Below are 20,839 nucleotides of genomic sequence, written 5' to 3'. Positions count from 1 at the left end.
AAAAGGACATCAATTTTGTTTGGGTACAGTCACACGACTGCGCAATTGTCAGTTAAAGAGACGCAGTGCCGTATATCAAAGAATGGCCTGGTCACTGAGCAGCCAAATCTTCCGGGGCAGAAGTGGTTAAAGAATATTTATATTTTTATATATAATATGTATTATACTAAACTTTTTAATTAATATCATCAATTGAAATTAATATGAATTTATTGTTGGCCATTATTGGCACCTTTAGTGCAAGAAAGGTCAAGAAAAATGCAGTCTGCGGTCTCTGACCATCTCCTATATCATGTTCTCAGTCTCTGACCATCTCCTGTATCATGTCTGCAATCTCTTGCTTAAATTTAAACACACTGCCAATAGTATTAGCAAAATTTCCATTCGGTGCACCTCTAGCAGACATGATACAAGAGATGGTCAGAGACTGTAGAGATAGTACAGGAGATCAATGCAGCCTCACCAGTGCCATCATATGCAGCCTGCCAATGCCCAGCAGCCTCACCAATTCCCATCATATGCAGCCTTCCAGTGCCCAGCAGCCTCACCAGTGCCCATCATATGCAGCCTGCCAGCGCCCAGCAGCCTCACTAGTGCCCATCATATGCAGCCTACCAGTGCCTAGCAGCCCCACCAGTGACCGTCATATGCAGCTTGCCAGTGCCCATCATATGCAGCTTGCCAGTGCCCAGCAGCCCCACCAGTGCCCCTCCTATGCAGCTTGCCTGTGCCCACATCAGCGGTGATCTCCGTGTGTCACGGAGCTGAATTTGAATTGCCCGGGTTGCAGTAAAAATGTCCTGCCTCCTATGATCACGTCACACCAATTCAATGTCCCACCATTGAATCAGTGTGCCTTCTATCACAGGAGGTGGGACACTGTTATTATGGCCTGGGCAATTCAGCTTTGTGACACACAGAGATCGAGGAGAGGAGGAGGGAGGGGAGGACTGGGCGTGACAGGATGACACTCCGCAATGAGCGGCACCCGGGGCGGATCAGCCCCCTTTCGGCCGAAAGATTTTGGTGCGCCTCTACTCCCTACTTCCACTTACGTTTTGAACCAAACCTTCAAGCCATGATGAAGGAAGCACCTTTATAGAGGAACTTCATTCTTTTAAAGAAAATTACAACAAAAGCCCCTTTAGAAATGTTTAAAGAGTAACTCTACTTTTGTTGAGAATAAAACATTCCCCTCTGGGTAATCTATGTACATTGCAAGGATTTTGACAAATTTGGTTGCAGATTCCTACCTTTTGTTATTCTGAAGAAATCCCTTAGTTATATTTTTCTCCCCATTCTTCTCAATGACCATTATCACTGAGGGCAGATTAATCCATTTGCTTTTATTTTATGAAATTCAGGATCTGCCTCCTGGAACATGTTACAGGAACTTCCCGCAATGCAGCTGTGAGGCTAGAGTTACATCACCAGTGCCTCACTTAACCAGGAATTCAAAACACTGTCATTGTAAGCAAAAGTAAAAGATATTTAATTAAGTAAACTATTGTAAAATGGTTTCATATCAGCATGCAGAGCTGTATTCTAATGTGATTTTTAGTGAAAAGGGTGAAAGGTCTGCTTTAAAGCTGAAGTTTTTTCTTGCATAGCTACATTCATTGGTCCAGCTTGGACTAATGTACAATATATTGTAAAAAGTATTGGGCCTCCTGCCTTTACACGCACATGAACATTAATGGCACCCAAGTCTAAGGCCGCGTACACACGGGCGGACTGTTCGCCCAACCTTGTCCGCTGAACAGTGTTTGGGCGGACAGTCCGCTCGTGTGTGGGCTTTCAGCGGACAGTTTCAGCGGACAGTTGGACGGACAAAGTCTTTCGGAAATTCCGAAAAACTGTCCGCTGAAACTGTGTTTGAGCGAACAGTCCGCCCGTGTGTGGGCTTGTCCGCTGTACTTTCGAAATGAGCGGACTGTTCCCGCTCGGAAAGTCCGCCCATTTCGAGCGCGTGTACAGGTAGGCGGGGCCCGCGAAGGACACGTCGCGGACTCCGCCGCCTGGAATGGGCTTAAAGGGGAACCCCAACGCCGAAAAAAATCGGCGTGGGGGTTCCCCCCAAGTCCACACCAGACCCTTGTCCGAGCACGCTACCCGGCCGGCCAGGAAAGGGGGGCGAGCGAGCGCGCCCCCCCTCCTGAGCCGTACCAGGCCGCGTGCCCTCAACATGGGGGGTGCCTTGGGGAAGGGGGGGCCGCGCGGCCCCCCCACCCCAAAGCACCTTGTCCCCATGTTGATGAGGACAAGGGCCTCTTCCCGACAACCCTGGCCGTTGGTTGTCGGGGTCTGCGGGCGGGGGGCTTATCGGAATCCGGGAGCCCCCTTTAAGAAGGGGGCCCCCGGATACCGGCCCCCCACCCTATGTGAATGAGTATGGGGTACAATGTACCCCTACCCATTCACCTGTGAACTAAAGTACAATAAAAAACACAACACAGAGAAAAAATATTTTATTGCACAGCTCCGGGGGTCTTCGGGGGTCTTCTCGCCGGACTCCTCCGCTATGTGTGTGTAGCTCTTTTGCTAGCGGAGGAGTCCGGCTTTCTTCCTCCCCGCCGCCGGCCTCTTCTCCCGACTTCGGGGGTCTTGTCCCCCTCTTCGGTTCTTCTGCCGGGCCACCGCGCCTGGTCCGGTGGCCCGGTCTTCTGTCGCCGTCTTCCGTTCTTCTGTCGCCGCCTTCGGTTCTTCTGCCGGGCCACCGCGCCTTCTTGTAGCTCTTTTACAGGCGGTGGCCCGGTCTTCTGTCGCCGCTGTCGTCGCCGCCGCCGCCGCCTTCCGTTCTTGTTCTTCTTCTTGTTCTTCTTCTTCTTCTCCTGGAGATGTTGACTCGACGAGCTCTCCGGCCGGAATGCCAGAGCCGCGCTGTGCGGTCACTTATATAGTGACAATGGGGCGGTGTCACATGGTATATGTCACATGGGTTGGTCACATGGTGACCCCGCCCCCTTACGATGTCATAGTCCCCATGTGACATCAACCCATGTGACCAACCCATGTGACATATACCATGTGACACCGCCCCATTGTCACTATATAAGTGGCAGCGGAGCGTGTCCCTGGCATTCCGGCCGGAGAGATCGTCGAGTCAACATCTCCAGGAGAAGAAGAAGAAGAACAAGAAGAAGAACAAGAACGGAAGGCGGCGGCGGCGGCGACGACAGCGGCGACAGAAGACCGGGCCACCGCCTGTAAAAGAGCTACAAGAAGGCGCGGTGGCCCGGCAGAAGAACCGAAGGCGGCGACAGAAGAACGGAAGACGGCGACAGAAGACCGGGCCACCGGACCAGGCGCGGTGGCCCGGCAGAAGAACCGAAGAGGGGGACAAGACCCCCGAAGTCGGGAGAAGAGGCCGGCGGCGGGGAGGAAGAAAGCCGGACTCCTCCGCTAGCAAAAGAGCTACACACACATAGCGGAGGAGTCCGGCGAGAAGACCCCCGAAGACCCCCGGAGCTGTGCAATAAAATATTTTTTCTCTGTGTTGTGTTTTTTATTGTACTTTAGTTCACAGGTGAATGGGTAGGGGTACATTGTACCCCATACTCATTCACATAGGGTGGGGGGCCGGTATCCGGGGGCCCCCTTCTTAAAGGGGGCTCCCGGATTCCGATAAGCCCCCCGCCCGCAGACCCCGACAACCAACGGCCAGGGTTGTCGGGAAGAGGCCCTTGTCCTCATCAACATGGGGACAAGGTGCTTTGGGGTGGGGGGGCCGCGCGGCCCCCCCTTCCCCAAGGCACCCCCCATGTTGAGGGCACGCGGCCTGGTACGGCTCAGGAGGGGGGCGCGCTCGCTCGCCCCCCTTTCCTGGCCGGCCGGGTAGCGTGCTCGGACAAGGGTCTGGTGTGGACTTGGGGGGAACCCCCACGCCGATTTTTTTCGGCGTTGGGGTTCCCCTTTAAGCCCATTCCAGGCGGCGGAGCCCGCGACGTCTCCTTCGCGGGCCCCGCCTACCTGTACACGCGCTCGAAATGGGCGGATTTGCCTCCGCCTTACGTGGGCGAGTCCGTTCATTTCAAAAGTTGAGCGAACTGTTTGCCCAACCTTGTTCGTCAAACAGTCCGCTCGTGTGTGGGCAAGTCCGCTCATGCAAATTTTGAGCGGACTGTTTGATGAAACTGTTTGCCGAACAAGGTTGGGCGAACAGTCCGCCCGTGTGTACGCGGCCTAAGTCCGTAGGGTTCAATAATGAGTTGGCTCACCCTTTGCAGCTGAAACAGCTTCAACTCTTCTGGGAAGGCTGTCCACAAGGTTTAGGAGTGTGTCTATGGGAATGTTTGACCATTCTTTCAGAAGAACATTTGTGAAGTCAAGCATTGATGTTGTACAAGAAGGCCTGGTTTGCGCTGTTCGCTATAATTCATTCCAATTGTGTTCTATCAGGTTGATGGCAGGACTTTGTGTAGGCCAGTAAAGTTCCTCTAACCCAAACTTGCTCATCCACACTATATTGCCAAAAGTATTGGGCCACCCCTCCAAATAATTTGGTGGAGGGGGGATTATGGTGTGAGATTGTTTTTCAGGGGTTGGGCTTGGCCCCTTAGTTCCACTGAAGGGAACTCTTAGCCCCTGTACACACGGTCGGAGATTTCGACAACCAAATCCGTCGGATTTTGTCCGTCGGATCTTGTCCGAAACTGTTGCATACACACGGTCGGACAAAGTTGGCAAAAAATCCGATCTTTCAGAACGTGATGACGTAATTTCGTTATGATGGGACTACATTCAGGCTAGTAGCCAATAGCTTTGATGTAGGAATTTGATCTGAGCATGCGTGGCACTTGGTCCGATCAAAATTCGCTACACATGATCGGAGTATGTCCGACCGGCCCAGTTGGTCGGGAAATATTTCCAACATGTTGGAAAATTGGGCCCGAAGGATATTCCGACGGAATCAGTCTGATGCATACCACACACAGTCGGATTATCTGACGACACGGTCCGATAGGACACATTCCGACGGATTCTCCGACCGTGTGTACAAGGGCTTATGGCATCTGTATACAAAGACATTTTGGACAATTTCACGCTCCCAACTTTGTGGGAATAGTTTGGGGATGGTCCCTTCCTGTTCCAAAAGGACTGTGCACCAGTGCACAAAGCAAGGTCCATAAAGACATGGATGAGTGAGTTTGTTCTCAGAAGCTAGCGGTTGACCAATGTAACTATGCAAAGAAAAAAAAAAGCTATACCTAAAGTTCAACTTTAAGTGCACATAATTAAAGTGATATTAAACCAAAAATCTAAATATAAAGTGTATTATATTGCAGCTTATCAATCATTAGATGTGGTGATTGCATCAGTTTTCTTTTTTTTGGCTTTTCCCTTCTGTTTTCGCCTGATGATCTGGCCAGTAACACATCTCCCGAAGTGATACACAAATCTGGATTGGGGAGGGGAGAGTGTTAAATGTATTAGCAAATTTAAAAACACTAACAGATTGAAGCCAAACTCCAGCTTACACTACAGTACCTTGAAACAGTATTCATACCCCCTGAGATTTTCCACATTTTGTCATGTTACAACTAAAAACATAAATGTATTTTATTGGGATGTTATGTGATAGACCAACACGAAAGTGCCACATAATTGCGAAGTGGAAGTAAAATGATAAATGGTTTTCAACATTTTTTTGAAATAAATATCTGAAAAGTGTAGAGTGCATTTGTATTCAGCCCCCCTGAGTCAATATTTTGTAGAACCCCCTTTCACTGCAATTACAGCTGCAAGTCTTTTTGGGGATGTCTCTACCAGCTTTGCACATCTAGAGAATCAAATTTTTGCCCATTCTTCTTTGCAAAATAGCTCCAGCTCTGTCTGTTAAGTCAACTCTTTCAAGTCTTGCCACAGATTCTCATTTGGATTTAGGTCTGGACTTTGACTGGGCCATTCTAACACATGAATATGCTTTGATCTAAATCATTCTAATGTAGCTCTGGCTGCATGTTTAGGGTTGTTATCCTGGTGGAAGGTGAACCTCCGCCCCCAGTCTCAAGTCTTTTGCAGACTCTAATGCCACGTACAACCGACCAGTTTTTCCATCAGAATAAACTCTGACGGTTTTTCCGATGGAGTTCCGCTGAAACGGACTTGTATACACGCGATTACACCAATCATTTAGAATGCGGTGTCGTACAACGACACGTGGAACACGTACAACGGGACTTGAAAAAGGAAGTTCAATAGCCAGTAGCCAATAGCTGCCCTTGCGTCATTTTTGGTCTGACGGAACAGCATACAGACGAACGGTTTTCCTGATAGAAATTGATTCCATTGGAGAGATTTAAAACATGTTCTATTTCTAGGTCCATCAAAATTTAAAAAAAAAAAAAAAAAACTCAGCTGAAGCCCACACATGATCGGAATATCTGATGAAATTATTTTGTCTGACTTTTTCTACTGGAAACTCCGACCATGTGTACACGGCATAACAGGTTTTCTTCTTGGCTCCATCCATCTTCCCATTGACTCTGACCAGCTACCCTGTCCCTGCTGAAGAAAAGCATCCCCACAATATGCCGCTGCAACCACCATGTTTCACGGTGGGGATGGTGTGTTCAGGGTGATGTACAGTGTTAGTTTTCCACCACACATAGAGTTTTGCTTTTAGGCCAAAAAGTAAAATTTTGACCAGACCACTTTCTTCTACATGGCTTCTCTTAAACTACAAACTGGACTTCTTATTGCTTTCTTTCCACAATGTCTTTCTTGCCACTCTTCCATAAAGGTCAGATTTGTGGAGTGGACAGATTCTCCCACCTGAGCTGTGGATCTCTGCAGCTCCTCCAGAGTTACCATGGAACTCTTGGCTGCATCTCTGATGAATGCTCTCCTTGACTGGCCTGTCAGTTTAGGTGGACGGCCATGTCTTGTTAGGTTGGCAGTTGTGCCATACTCCATTTTTGAATGATGGATTAAACAGTGCTCCATAAGATGTTCAAAGCTTGGGATGTTTTTTTTTATAACCTAACCCTGCTTTAAACATCTCCAGAACGTTATCCCTGACCTGTCTGGTGTGTTCCTTTGCCTTCATGATGCTGTTTTTCACTAAGGTTCTCTAACAAACCACTGAGAGCTTCACAGAACAAATTAAATTACACACAGGTGGATTCTATTTACTAATTAGGTGACGTCTGAAGGCAATTGGTTCCACTCGATTTTAGTGAGGGGTATCAAAGTAAAGAGGGTTGAATACAAATGAACGCCCCACTTTTTGTTTATTTGTAAAAAAATTGGAAAACCATTTATAGCATTCCTTCCACTTCACAATTATGTGCCACTGTGTGTTGGTTTATCACATAAAATCCCAATAAAATGCATTTATGTTTTTGGTTGTAACGTGACAGTTAAGGGGTATTAAACTTTTCAAAGCACTGTATATTAAAAGTTCTAGCAAGCATTTTTTTGGGATACAGGTTTTGAATGAATAAATAAAAGCTGATCATTTTAATCACCCCTGCCAGTGTTAAGTGGTTTGCCTCATCTATGTAAATTGATGCATTTTACTGGAAAGCTTGTGCTTTTGAAAAAGAGCAGACTTGCTGGCTGAATCACCAGATGAAAATAGAAGAAAGCCTAAAAAAGAAAACAAATGCAGCCATCATATTTAAAGCGGATTTTTTACCCAAAAATGTAACTTCCGCTTTAAGTAAATATTTTTTTTTTGGGGGGGGGGTTACCTGGTTTGGAGTGGGACTTCCTGTCCCACTTCCTCCTTCTGGCCGCCTAAGCGACTCCTAGGTGGCCCCTCCCTCCCAGCAATGTTCTGGGACACGTCACAGGTCCCAGAACATTGCCTGCCCATTGACAGAGAGCGGCGCGGCTCGCGCATGCGCAGTGCGTGCCCGGCTGTGAAGCCGCAAATTGTCACAGCTGGGCACACACACTCACAATGTCAGTGTCACAAAGAGGAGGGGGAGAGAGCAGAGGCTTCGGGCGCCCGCATCGTTGAACCACAGAACAGGTGAGTGTCTGTTTATTAAAAGTCAGCAGCTACACTTTTTGTAGCTGCTGACTTTTAATAAACTCAAAAACCAGTGGAACTCCGCTTTAAGAAAGGGTAACCTCCAATATAATAAATGTTTGCTTTTGGGTTTAATATTTTTCAAACAGTCAGCACAAATCACCAAGCCATTATCGTCTTTTTACTCGGCTCTCACTCGGCAGTCGCAGTCCTGCCTCTGCCATTGGCATTGGACCAGCTCCTGTGATAGACAGAACACTGGACCAATGCCGGGGGGGGGGGGGGGGGGGGGGCAGGACTATGTGTGACGTGAGAGCCAAGTAAACAGGAGATGATGGCTCTGTGAATTCCGGCGGTACTCTCCCCCCTCCTTCCCCTCCGACACTATCGGTGTATAACACACTCCCGTTATTTGCCTCTATTTTCAGGGGGGAAAAGTGTGTGTTATACGCCGATAAATACGGTAATTACAAAAGTGAGCTATGCCAACCATGAGAGTGGAATGCATGGTACTCTTTTTTTAGGGGAGAGGGATCACCTTAAAACAACTCAATCAGTTTAAAAGAGAAATGAAAGGCAAAACATTTGTGTATAGATAGGGGGAAAAAAAACATTGTAAATACTTTTTTTTCCCTTTTTTATAAGTGATCGCATAATCTCTGTTCTCAGCTGCATAAGACCAAGGGGGTTAGAAGCAGCGGCACACTGAACTCTCCAGTAAATGGCTGTGCAGTGGGGGCATGTCAGAACTGATCATTGGAGGAGAGCAGGCTGAGTTGCCAGAATAGAACTGACCAGGGTGTGCTCTCCTGCTTAGTGTGGTCAGTTTCTAATAAGAAAGCAAAGGGACTAGCAGGAACACCAAGGATATCACACAAAGGAAGCAATATAAATAGAACAGGATACTTTTACATACAAGTATATGGTACAGCATGCAGATATCAGGAATATGAATTGCTGTGGTAATGTGAAATGTGGACACCAAATAACATTAGTGACACACCAAAACACTGATGTTATTTGGTGTCCACATTTTTGCGCTTTTTAATTAAAGAGGTTGTAAAATCCTTTTTTTTTTTCTTTAAATAACAAACATGTTATACTTAACTCCGCGGTGCTGTTCGTTTTGCAGAGTTGCCTCTTCTGGGGTCCCTTCATTGTATGACTAATTATACATTATAGCTTGGTCTTAAGTGTGCCCTCTGTGGCCGCACAGCCCCCCATGTGTTGTCTGCATCGCCTTGGTGGCCCCTGTTGGAAATACTGGGGGACCTTGTTGGGTAAGCAATTGAGTGACTTGACATGGCGAATAATAACATTGATTGATTTTCTGTTATATGCATTTGTTTTTGTTCTTCTTATTTTGATCAATTTGTATTACTCTATACTACTATGGCATATTTTGTCTTTTGAACAGTGATTACTTAATAAATCCCCCGAGGAAGCCCTTAGTGGAGAAACATGTCGGGATAGACACCACATCGTCACCAATTTTTGGAAATTATCATCTGTGACGTGACTAAAAAGACAAGTTGCTTATTTATCACTTATGTCAAAAATCTTATCACTGTATTAATAAAATATGTTTTTTATAAATATACCTCTTGGCTTTATCAAATCTATGACACTGCTAAAATCCCATAAAATACTTCAAGTATATATAAATTAAATAGGATTATATCACAGTGCTACTATGTAGAGAACACTTTGCACTTTGATGTTCCGAAAGTATAACTATTACCAATAGTGGACACCTGGAAGCAGAAAAAGACAGAGTTTCAGGGTGATCCCTTTATCAAGTCCCTGAAACCCATTGCAAATATATATTATATATATATATTTTTTTTTTTTTTATTTATTGTTTGATGATTTTAATTGAATAAACATTTGCCACCTGTCCTTGTTCATTTATTTCTGGTTCCAGTCTGAATTTCTATCATTCTGTGATTGAGTGCTCCATGGAATTAGAATTATACTGAGGATCCAGTACCATCCACCTACTTTTTCAGGAATGATTGTAGACAAAGAAGGAGCCAATCACTGCTGAAGTCTTTGGCTGCCCATACTTTATTTACCAAAACCCACACCATATTTGATAAACTTCCAGCTGTTTAGGACCACCTTGCTGGAAGTATGGGAGGCAAAAAACATAGTCATACATTTTTTTTATAAGCTGGCAGCAGGGTGTCCCCAAAAATGTCTTCAAATTTCAACAGTTATGTTACCACAATAAGGACCTTAGAAGAACAAGAGAAAATCACAAACAAGTCCATCACAACACTTCCATCCAGCACAGACACCGCCAGAAGCTGTGACTATAGACTAAAAACAATACTACAGACTGAATGTTTCACACGGTACCTGTCATGTTGTATCAGTGAGCAGCACAACAAGCTAAATATTTCACACAGCAATATGTGTGTGTCAGCTTTCCAGGTCAGACTTGCAGCCTGCATCTCCGACTGAGCCACCCGTTGAAGTGTTGAGACTTCAGGGCAAATAGGTCAGATGTTTCAGATTGCGGCTTCCTCTGTGATTTTTCTGATACATCTCTGACATAAAACAGAGTGAGAATGACTGAAGGTAAACTATGCACAGCAAAGCCAAAGTGTAAAAAAGACCACATTATCCTTGCAGACAGAAATACAGTAATGATGGTCATGCTTAAAGCCATTTTAGTACCTGTAGGAAAGGGAGAAATGTTGGCAACAAGGACCTCTGTGCCGCTATTACCTTTCTAAACCTAAACAGGACTTGTGTTTTAGGACTTTAGGAGAGCAGTGATAATCAGTATAACAAAACAGAAAGAAAAAGCAAGTATAAGTGACAAAACTTGGAGCTTTAGAGGTTATTGTAGAAGTGAAACCCCATGTTATAATCATTATGGATTGAACTTTACATAGTAAATAATATAAAACTTGATACAACATATCTGTGGTACACCAATAGGTCCTAGCCAATTCCATAAAAGTAACGCGCCATTGATGCGTCTACCGATAACAAGGCAGGCTTAGTGTAGGTTGATGAAGCTCTACATGTTTCGCATTATTGCACTTCCTCAAGAGCTTAAGCAGGCGTTAAGTATTCACAATATCTGGTCAAATTACTATATTATAATTACTATAGGTAATATTATTGTGTACCATAAACAGCACCGTCCCCAGTATAATATCAGAGGGTATAATAATTTAATAAGGGGGCTCCCAGATACCGGCACCCCACCCTATGTGAATGAGTATGGGGTACGATGTAACCCTACCCATTCACCTGGAGAAAAAAAGTGTAAATAAAAAAACAACACAAGTTTTTTAAATAATTTATTAGACAGCTCCGATGGTCTTTTCTTCTTCTGTCTTGGGAGATCTTCTCGTCGAACTCCTCCGCTATCTTCTGATAGCTCTTTTACTAGCGGAGGAGCCCGGGTTTCTTCTTCGTCGTAGGCCCCCATCCAGGGGCTTTTTTCCAACTTCGGGGTCTTGTCCCGCTCTTCGGGGGTCTTGTCCCGCTCTTCGATTTTTCTTGCCGGGCCTCCACTATCTTCTTATAGCTCTTTTACTAGCGTTGGCCCGGTCTTCTGTCGCCGCCGCCGCCTTCTTCTCTTCTTCTTCCTTGCAATGTTGACACGACGCTCCGTTTATTTCAAAAGTCTGGTGGACTAGCACACAGACAGGCAGATTGTCCGCGGACAATTTTGAGTCAAAACTTCTTTCTAAGTCCGCTGGGCTTTTGGAAAAAAAAAGTCCAACGGACTTAGAAAGAAGTTTTGACTCAAAATTGTCCGCGTGGGCCCCCCCTCCCAAGTCAATATCAGACCCTTATTCGAGCACGCAGCCCGGCCGGTCAGGAAAGGGGGTGGGGATGAGCGAGCGCCCCTCCCCTCCTGAGCCGTACCAGGCCATGTGCCCTCAACATGAGGGGGTGCTTTGGGGAAGGGGGGGCCGAAGTCGGGGTCTTCTTCTGACTTCGGGGGTCTTGTCCCCCTCTTCAGTTCTTCTTGCCGGGCCTCCGCTATCTTCTTATAGCTCTTTTACTAGCGGTGGCCCAGTCTTCTGTCGCTGTCTTCTTCTCTTCTTCCGACTTCGGGGGTCTTGTCCCCCTCTTTGGTTCTTCTTGCTGGGCCTTTCTTCTTCCAGCTCTTTTACTAGAGGTTGCCCGGTCTTCTGTCGCCACTGCCTTCTCGTCTTCTCTTCTTCTTCCTTGAGATGTTGGCTCAACGCTCTCTCTGGCCACAATGACAGGGATACGTTGTGCGGCAACTTATATAGGGACAAGGGGCGGGGTCACTGGGTGATGTCAGATGGTGACCCTGCCCCCTTATGATGTCACAGTCCCAGCATCCTCTGGGACCCTACAGACTAAGACTGGGATGCCATTAAAGTTCATGTGCATGTAAAGGCAGGCATCCCAATACTTTTGACAATATAGCGTATGTATCTACAATAATTCCACTTGCTCTTCCAACAATATGGAAGTCAGGACATATACATATAGAATGACAACCATGTCTGTCTTTTTGGCATTATTGTGGATGGCTACGCTTTCTGCAGATATCTTGGGTGTCTTAAAGTGTCCCTGTTTGCTTATCAAAAGATGTTCACTGCTTTAGAAAATGACAATATTTATTAGTCAAATTTGCAACTTACTTTTTCCCTATCATTATCTCAAACACACCATGATTAGTCTGTGTCAGGGCTCTACAAAGTCACATGAAATGAAAGTTTTTGGCACAATAATTGGATAAAATCCCCAACTATGTAAAGCAAATGATTATATGAACAGACTATGAAAAACAAGCATGTTTGGCAAGTGATAAATTAGTTTTCTACTTTGTCTTTACATGTGCTAATCAAGATTTGATGAAGAGAGAAAGACCTGAATCTTGGAGATTTAAACACCCAAAACAATCTAGACAGAGAATGTACAGTACCCGAAGTTTGTTTATTTCTAAACCAACGTATACTTCTGTACAACCGGTCTGAAGAGCAGATTTAGGCAAAAAGTGAAATGCCAAACAGTAAATCCACTGACATAATCTGCAATATACATGACCCCCTGCAGATTAAGCAGTTATGACAGATTAAGCAGTTTTTCATATGACCTTAGGTCAGCACCTCTTGTCACATGAGTCTCTACATCTTCCTGTATAGGATAGCAATGAAAATGCTGTGCTATCTGGCCTGCGTATTGACATTGTTAAACAACTAATCTTCCTCCCAGTTATCATGTTAGTAGAAACAAGACAACATTTGGATTTTGGGTGACAATAGTTATTACTGGAAAAAACAAAAACAAAGCCCCCCTGTAGGCTACATTTTGGATTTATACTGGAGTATACCTTTAAGTGTTCTGTAGGCATGAATCTACACCATCTTTGAGCTCTCATTGGTAGCAGACATCAGTGCATAGCAATGCAGATGTGATAGTTATTGGCCCACATGTAAGAAGGTCATTCTGGGGGACTCGGCAGTTCTCTTCATCTCTGAGCATGTCTTCTACCTACACTTGAAGAACTCTCTGGAATATAAAAGCTGGAAACCTTTGACAGACACCTTCCAGAAAATGCCGGGCACCTTCTGATATAGGATGCAGCCATAATCGTAATTATTAGAACAATGCGGCGCTCTTCTCATGTATGCCTGGAGACCACAACACTGCTGGATCCAGCTTCTGTCAAACATCTGACCAGATCGGGACGGGAGATCAGTGAATGCAGCCCCTGCTACGAGGTACGGAGGTTTTCATTATCTGGACAGTATAAAGAGCAGCTCGCAGTGCAGCGGCATTCCTCCACAAACAAGCATAGAAATTGGAAATCAAAAACATTTGAAACATAAAAGATCAAGCTGAGCTCTAGGAAAAGAAGCAAACTTCAGAAAGATAACACATAGCCAGATCCAGACGGCATGGGGCCTAGCTTTATAGATTATTATAGAGGGAAAAACCCATTGAGATTACGACCACTTCAGTTACGTCCTGACTTTTATCACCTGCACTCCGATTAGATAATCAACGTGTTTCCATCACTTAGCACAGGGATATGCAATTAGCGGACCTCCAGCTGTGCAGAACTACAAGTCCCATGAAGCATAGCAAGACTGACGGCCACAAGCATCACACCCAGAGACATGATTGGACTTGCAACAGCTGGGGGTCCGCTAATTGCATATCCCTAACTTAGCATATAAAATAGCTCACAATGCCAGGCCCTCAGCTCAACATAATGGCCTTCAGCTCACTGAACCGCCCGTCAGCTCACCATACCAGCCCTCTTCACCTTTTAAGCAGCGTCTAGGAAGATATTGTATGTTACACCAAGATGACCCATGACTGACAAATCCCATTTTGGTGGCAAATCTCCACCATCTGCAGTAATGAACCACAGAATGAAACCATCGGCCATTATGGGTGATAGATTTTAGTGTTCACACCCGGCACAACCATTTTTACCTACAGGTAAGCCTATATTAAGGGGTCATGCCGTGACTGAAGGCTCCCGCACACGCATGGGAGTGACGTCACCCGACTCCGGCCAGTCACAGAGCCGGAGTTTGCGGCCCCGGGAGGAAGAGGGGCGACGATAGACGCTCCCTGCTAGTGGGGACAACGGAGACATCACAGGCTTCGGTGTCAGGTAAGTGACACATAATGGGCTACTGTGCGATGCATAGTAGCCCATTATGCTTTACCCTTGCAGGGAAATAAAGAAGAAGCAAAACCCGCCAGGGTTTAATTCCTCTTTAATATAGGCAGTAAAATAAAGCTTTCAAAATCATTCTATATTAATATGAAGAGCCTGTGCTTGTCACTTACTTATTTTCAAGTGGTTTCCAAAATCTTTCTTTCTGGGAGAAGCCGGCACCATGTTGGGTAATGTCGTCTGAGTCCGTACTGTGCTGTACTTCTGCCCCTTCTTCTTGTCCCAGTGTAATCTCGTGTATGCACAGTCGTTTTTAACAGGAACTTCTGAATGGGACTAAAATCTTGTGGGATCTCGGTGCAGTGCCATAGCGAGAGTATATGACAGAGCCACAGCATGTAATGAAAGGAGCAATGGCACAACGAGCGTGCCGTAAACAGGGGGAAATGTGAGCATGCACCGGTGACGTCATAAAAAGAAACAGGAGGGATTACAAGAAAAACAGAGAAGGTTAAGGTGAATGTACACACAGCGATCAGTAAAGTGTTTCTTAATGAATCCTATGGGGAAAATTTATCAGGGACAATTTACTACCACTTTAAAGGGTAACTCCACTTTCGTGGGGGGAAAAAATAGCAAATAAAGAAAAAATAATATAGCACATATAATTGCGACACAAATCATATTGCAATTGAATGTTATTAAAAATTACCTTTCCTTTTCAATCTGCAGCCCTGTAATTTTATGAGCATGCATGGCAATATGGCTACCTGGAGCAGTTCTGTACACAAGAGTGTGTACTGACCACCCCCCCAGAAACATAATTTCCTGCTTGCGTGATTGGCTCACCAATTTACCCAGAAGTCTGCCCAAGATACAAGTCAGATTTCAGGCCTTCTCTGCAACAAAAATGTCATTTTTGCAGAGATACTTTCAATAGGAGCACATCTAAAGGGATGCAGGCCCAGCAGATTTCCTCATTAGTGCCCTACAGCTGCACACCTGACAGTTCATTGTGAAACCACTCCCATTAGACCCTTTCAGTACAGAGGCACAGACAAACACAGGGATTTCAACAGAATAACAAAAGGTAGGAATCTGCAACAAAGTTTGTTATAATCCTTGCAATGAACATCGATCACCCAGAGGGGAGAGTTTTTTTCACAACAAAAGTGGAGTTACTCTAAGTAACAGAAGTGCTCATCTGTCCCTTAAAAAAGGATCTCAGAACTATAGTCACAGAGATGTAGCTTGATATAAGTGCCACCACATCCCAAGAATATGTAGACAAAAAAAATATGAGGAACTAGGGATTTTTAAGGTGCCATAACAAATCCCAGGGGATGGACTTACAACATTATTGGCACATATCATTTTTAACCCTTACTAACAGAGCAGACCTTCTATTTTACAGTTTTTTACAGGTACAAAGATCAGATCATTTACATTAAAATGAGGTAATGCAAATGTATGTTGTGCAGTGGAATAAACAGAGGTTCGGGTGCATTTCACAGTCCATTGCTTCCTCAGGAGACCCAAAGATACTAGGGATAAGTGTGTATTAGTAGTCAATAACATGATTAGAAAATCAACGATTTTTGTATATAAACCACAAGGTTGCATACTTACATATACAATGCAATATTTCTAAGACTAGCGCTGCACCTTAATCAGAAACGACCTGTGCACTCTCATAAGGCTGAAGTAAGTCATGGGACAAACAAAGCAGATGGTAGAGGAGCCAACCCCAGGTGACCAGAAAAGTTTTTGTTTTTTTTAATAATGTTATTGGGTGCTAACACACACTTATCCTCCAGTATCTTTGGGTCTCCTGAGGAAGCAAGCAACAGACTGTGAAATGCGTTGGAACCTGGATATTATAACGCAGAGTTTTTTCAACTTGTTAAAAACTGGATAATTGCAAAAAGGCCCTTAGATTGAAGTTCCTCAAAATTATTGGCTAGCAGGTTCTCAAATTTTCCGTCAACAAAACTTTGTTATCGGACTTTCCGATCGTGTGTACACAATTCCATCACACAAAAGTTCACGCATGCTCGGAATCAAGCAGAAGGAGCCCAAAGGGTGGCGCACTGGCTATTGAACTTCCTTTTTATCGGCTCGTTGTACATCTTGTACGTAAACACGTTCCCACGTTCAAAATTGTTGGCCAACATTTGTGTCACCGTGTGTATGTAAGACAAGTTGGAGCCAACAACCTTCAAACAAAAATCCACGGTTTTGTCGGAAAGTCAGTGTGTACGAGGCATAACACTGCATGGGGAGAACAGGGAGTACAGACAACTAGTGTTGAAATGTTTTGTTCCTTAAATTGTAATTTATAAATACCAAGTAAGAGAGGGTGCAATCCAAAAGTTCTGTACAAATGAAAGGAGGTAGCAAGCTCGACCTTTCAAGAAGCCTTTAAAAATAGACCAAACTGACCATATCAAATCTGAAGGTGTGAAGCAGTCATAATTGCTTCTTAAGCCGGCCATAGATGGACTGATCTTCTTACCTGCAACCCACGGGTCAGTGTTGAAGGGGGAAGTCCTCCTGGTAAGCCATTGTGCTCTCCCAGTGGGAGTCCCCCGTCGGGAGAAAACAGTGGTTAATGATAGTAGCTTTAGTAGCTGCTAGCAATAATCGAATGTAAAGTCCAACATGCTGGTTGTACCCAAGTTGATTGATCAATCAACATGGGTACATTCAGCCTGCCTATACATTGTTTGAATCTCGGCCAGTTCAGCAGGGACCAACAATCTACAGCATGCTTTAGAAAAGCCATACATAGCCCAAGTCATCTCAGTATTTGATGGTGTTTGGCTCTATGAAATCTGATAAGTCTGCTTATCTTGTAATATCTGAGGGTTTCCTGTCTGGGTTTTGGCCTTTGGAGGGTGTAGATGTCATTATCCAAACCCAACATGTTACTGCAGTAAGTGTGAGGTCACTACAACCAAGAGAACCTGTCCCCCTTTCCAGACGCCTTTATATCCCCACTCTGACCGCAGAATCATTTCTAATAAAGCAGAAACAACAAAAATCCAGAACACATTTTATTTTCCTCGCTTGTATTCTAAACTTCCCTTCCTCAGATATTCCTCATTTTCAGGGGTGGTCTGAGAGACCTTCTCCGCCTCCACACAGGCACCAGCGTGGCTCAATATATTTAATAAGAGAGGAAGCGTGCGATTTTTCATTAACATGCTGGATTTAACAATATCGCTGACTTGTAAAAGCCATGTGGTTTCATGTGAGCTCGTATATAGGTGCGAGCGGCTCTTTAAAGCACAGGCCTTGATGTTGTGTCCAATGTGTGTAATATCGCGGCAGAGCGCTCAGTCACACCATCATTACTTGGCTGTAATTCAGTGAATGTAAACAGATCTTACAGAGAAGAGTGTCAGCTCAATCTACATTTCTCCCTGTGCCTGGGACGGCATGTTGGAACCGGCCGCAGTTTTCACACAATAGTGAAGAGTATCAATTATATATCATGGCGGATGCTGCATCAAACGCATCTGATGGGATTGGCTGAGGCTGTGCTTAGAAGCTTCGGCCTTCCTCCCCGTCCGGGATGTCTGAGCACTGAAATATATTTTTACAGTCATTATCTCCATCGCTGAGCATACAACATGGATTCATTTTTGTTATAGTTTTTTCATGATTATTCTTAGCAGATGTTTGGCCTCTCCGGCGCATTACAGAAGAATTCAGAAATTGGCACAGCTGGTATGTCAGCAATGTGAACCCACTGTGGCTCCCAGATCACCCGCTGACAGGGGCCTTTGAAATCGCTGAATGACAAGAGCTGCCATCGTTCTTATAAGGCAATAACCCCTTTATCTCTAAGGAAAACACATCTTATTTTTATATCAGGAAAGATAAAAGTTGCACAACACAACTCACTGAACTGTAAGGCCAGACCAGCGGAATCCAGTCTATCCCGATCGGGAGCGCTGTCTGATCTGTAACTACCGTCTCATAGAAGTCTTTTCAGATATACACGAAAGAGAGATCAACTTCATGCAAATAGACTTATTAACATATTTAAATCCTTTTTTCCTTGTATAGTTTGTAATCATACATGTACAGGGGCAGCCATATTTGCTCATTACATGCTCTGCTTCCTGCTTTGCATCACTACACAAAGGTTTGTCTGCTCCTTCTCAAAATACAGGTCTTGGAGTCGACCCCCTGAAAACAATGAACCTCCTGCATGACTGATCTCTTTCTTATCTCAGCAGTTGTTAAGCCGTGAACCAATATGAATGCAGCTTGGGAGCCCCAATAAACAACATGGGGTGGTCCTGGAACAATGACACCATGACACTTGGAGGCCCCTGAACAATGACACCCTGACAATTGGGGGCCCCCGACCAATGACACACTGACATTTGGGGTCCCCAGAACAATGACACACTGACACTTGGGGGCTCACAAACAATAACACACTGACACTTGGGATCCCCAGAACAATGACACACTGACACTTGGGGGCCCCAGAACAATGACACCCTGACACTTGGGGGCCCCCGAACAATGACACACTGACACTTGAGGTCACCAGAACAATGACATGCTGACACTTGAGGTCCCCAGAACAATGGCACACTCACACTTGGGGGCTCCCAAACAATAACACACTGATACTTGGGGTCCCCAGAACAAATGACACACTGACACTTGGGGGCCCCCGAACAATGACACATTGACACCTGAGGTCCCCAGAACAATGACACACTGACACTTGGGGGCCCCCGAACAATGACACACTGACACCTGAGGTCCCCAGAACAATGACACACTGACACTTGGGGTCCCCAGAAAAATGACATACTGACACTTGGGGGCCCCCGAACAATGACACACTAACACTTGAGATCCCCAGAACAATGACACACTCACACTTGGGGGCCCCCAAACAATGACACCCTGACACTTAGAAGTCCCAGAACAATAACACACTGATACTTGGGGTCCCCAGAACAATGAAACACTGACACTTGAGGTCCCCAGAACAATGACACACTCACACTTGGGGGCCCCCAAACAATAACACACTGACACTTAGAGGTCCCAGAACAATAATAAACTGACACTTGGGGGCCCCATAACAATGGCACACTCACACTTGGGAGTTCATGAACAATCACCACAGGGTCCCAGAACGATAACCCCCAGTAACTGGGAGTCCTAGAACAATGACAGAATGACACTTAGGAGGTTCCAAAGCAATGACACACTGACACTGTCACAGAACAATGACACACTGACATATGGGAGTCCTAGAACAATGACATACCAACACTTATGAGTTCATGAACAATAACCCCCAGACACCTGGGAGTCTTAGAATAATAACATACTGACACTTGCGGGTCCCAGTCAATGACACACCGACACACAGGTGCTTCAGAACAATCACACATTGACATTTGGAGATCTCAGAATGAAGACAAACTAATACTTGGGGGTTCGGGAACAATGACACCCAGACACCGGGGTGTCCCTGAACAATAACACATTGGGGTCCCCAAAACAATGACACTTGGGTGTCTCAGACACACTGGGTGAGATTTACTAAAACGGGTACATTCAGAATCCGGTTTCCGCTGTGTGTGGTAGGCAATCAGTTTCTAACTTCAGCTTGTTCAATTAAGTTTTGACAAAAAAACATGGAAGCTGATTGTTTTTGTTTTGTTTTTTCAAATATAACTTTTATTGAATCCCAGAAATGGCAAAACATTATAAGCATTAAGCATTATATCAACAATGTGAAAACATTGAAAACTTTGATCATGTAATTTACATAAAATTTAGCAATTGAGGTGTAAAAATCACAGGTACGTACAGGCAAAGGATATGTCAGACAGTTTTCTTCATTTATGTTGTACGACATATCATTAACAAAAAGTGTAAGTACTAATTGAGGTATAAGGCTGCCCAATGCCATTTTCCGTTTTCCAGGACCAGGAGTAGAGAGAATAAATAGCTCAGGAAAGAAGGGAAAGAAAAAGTATAAACAATAACAATAAAAGGAAAAAGGATGGGATGGCGATGGTGCAGGATAACAAAGGCAGTCACCTGAATTTGACTTGTCGCAGCATTTATGAGCTGATTGATTTTTATACAGAGCTGCATCAGATTTTGTACTCTCTAGTTTTAGCAAATCAACCCCACTGACACTTGGGCCACAAATCAAAATGGGGTCAAATCAACAT

The sequence above is a fragment of the Lithobates pipiens genome, unplaced genomic scaffold (genome assembly GCF_037356315.1).
Source record: "Lithobates pipiens isolate NorthernLeopardFrog02 unplaced genomic scaffold, aLitPip1_a1.2 Scaffold_25, whole genome shotgun sequence".
In the NCBI taxonomy this organism is placed as follows: Eukaryota; Metazoa; Chordata; class Amphibia; order Anura; family Ranidae; genus Lithobates; species Lithobates pipiens.
Note: the sequence above shows the minus strand (reverse complement) of the source record.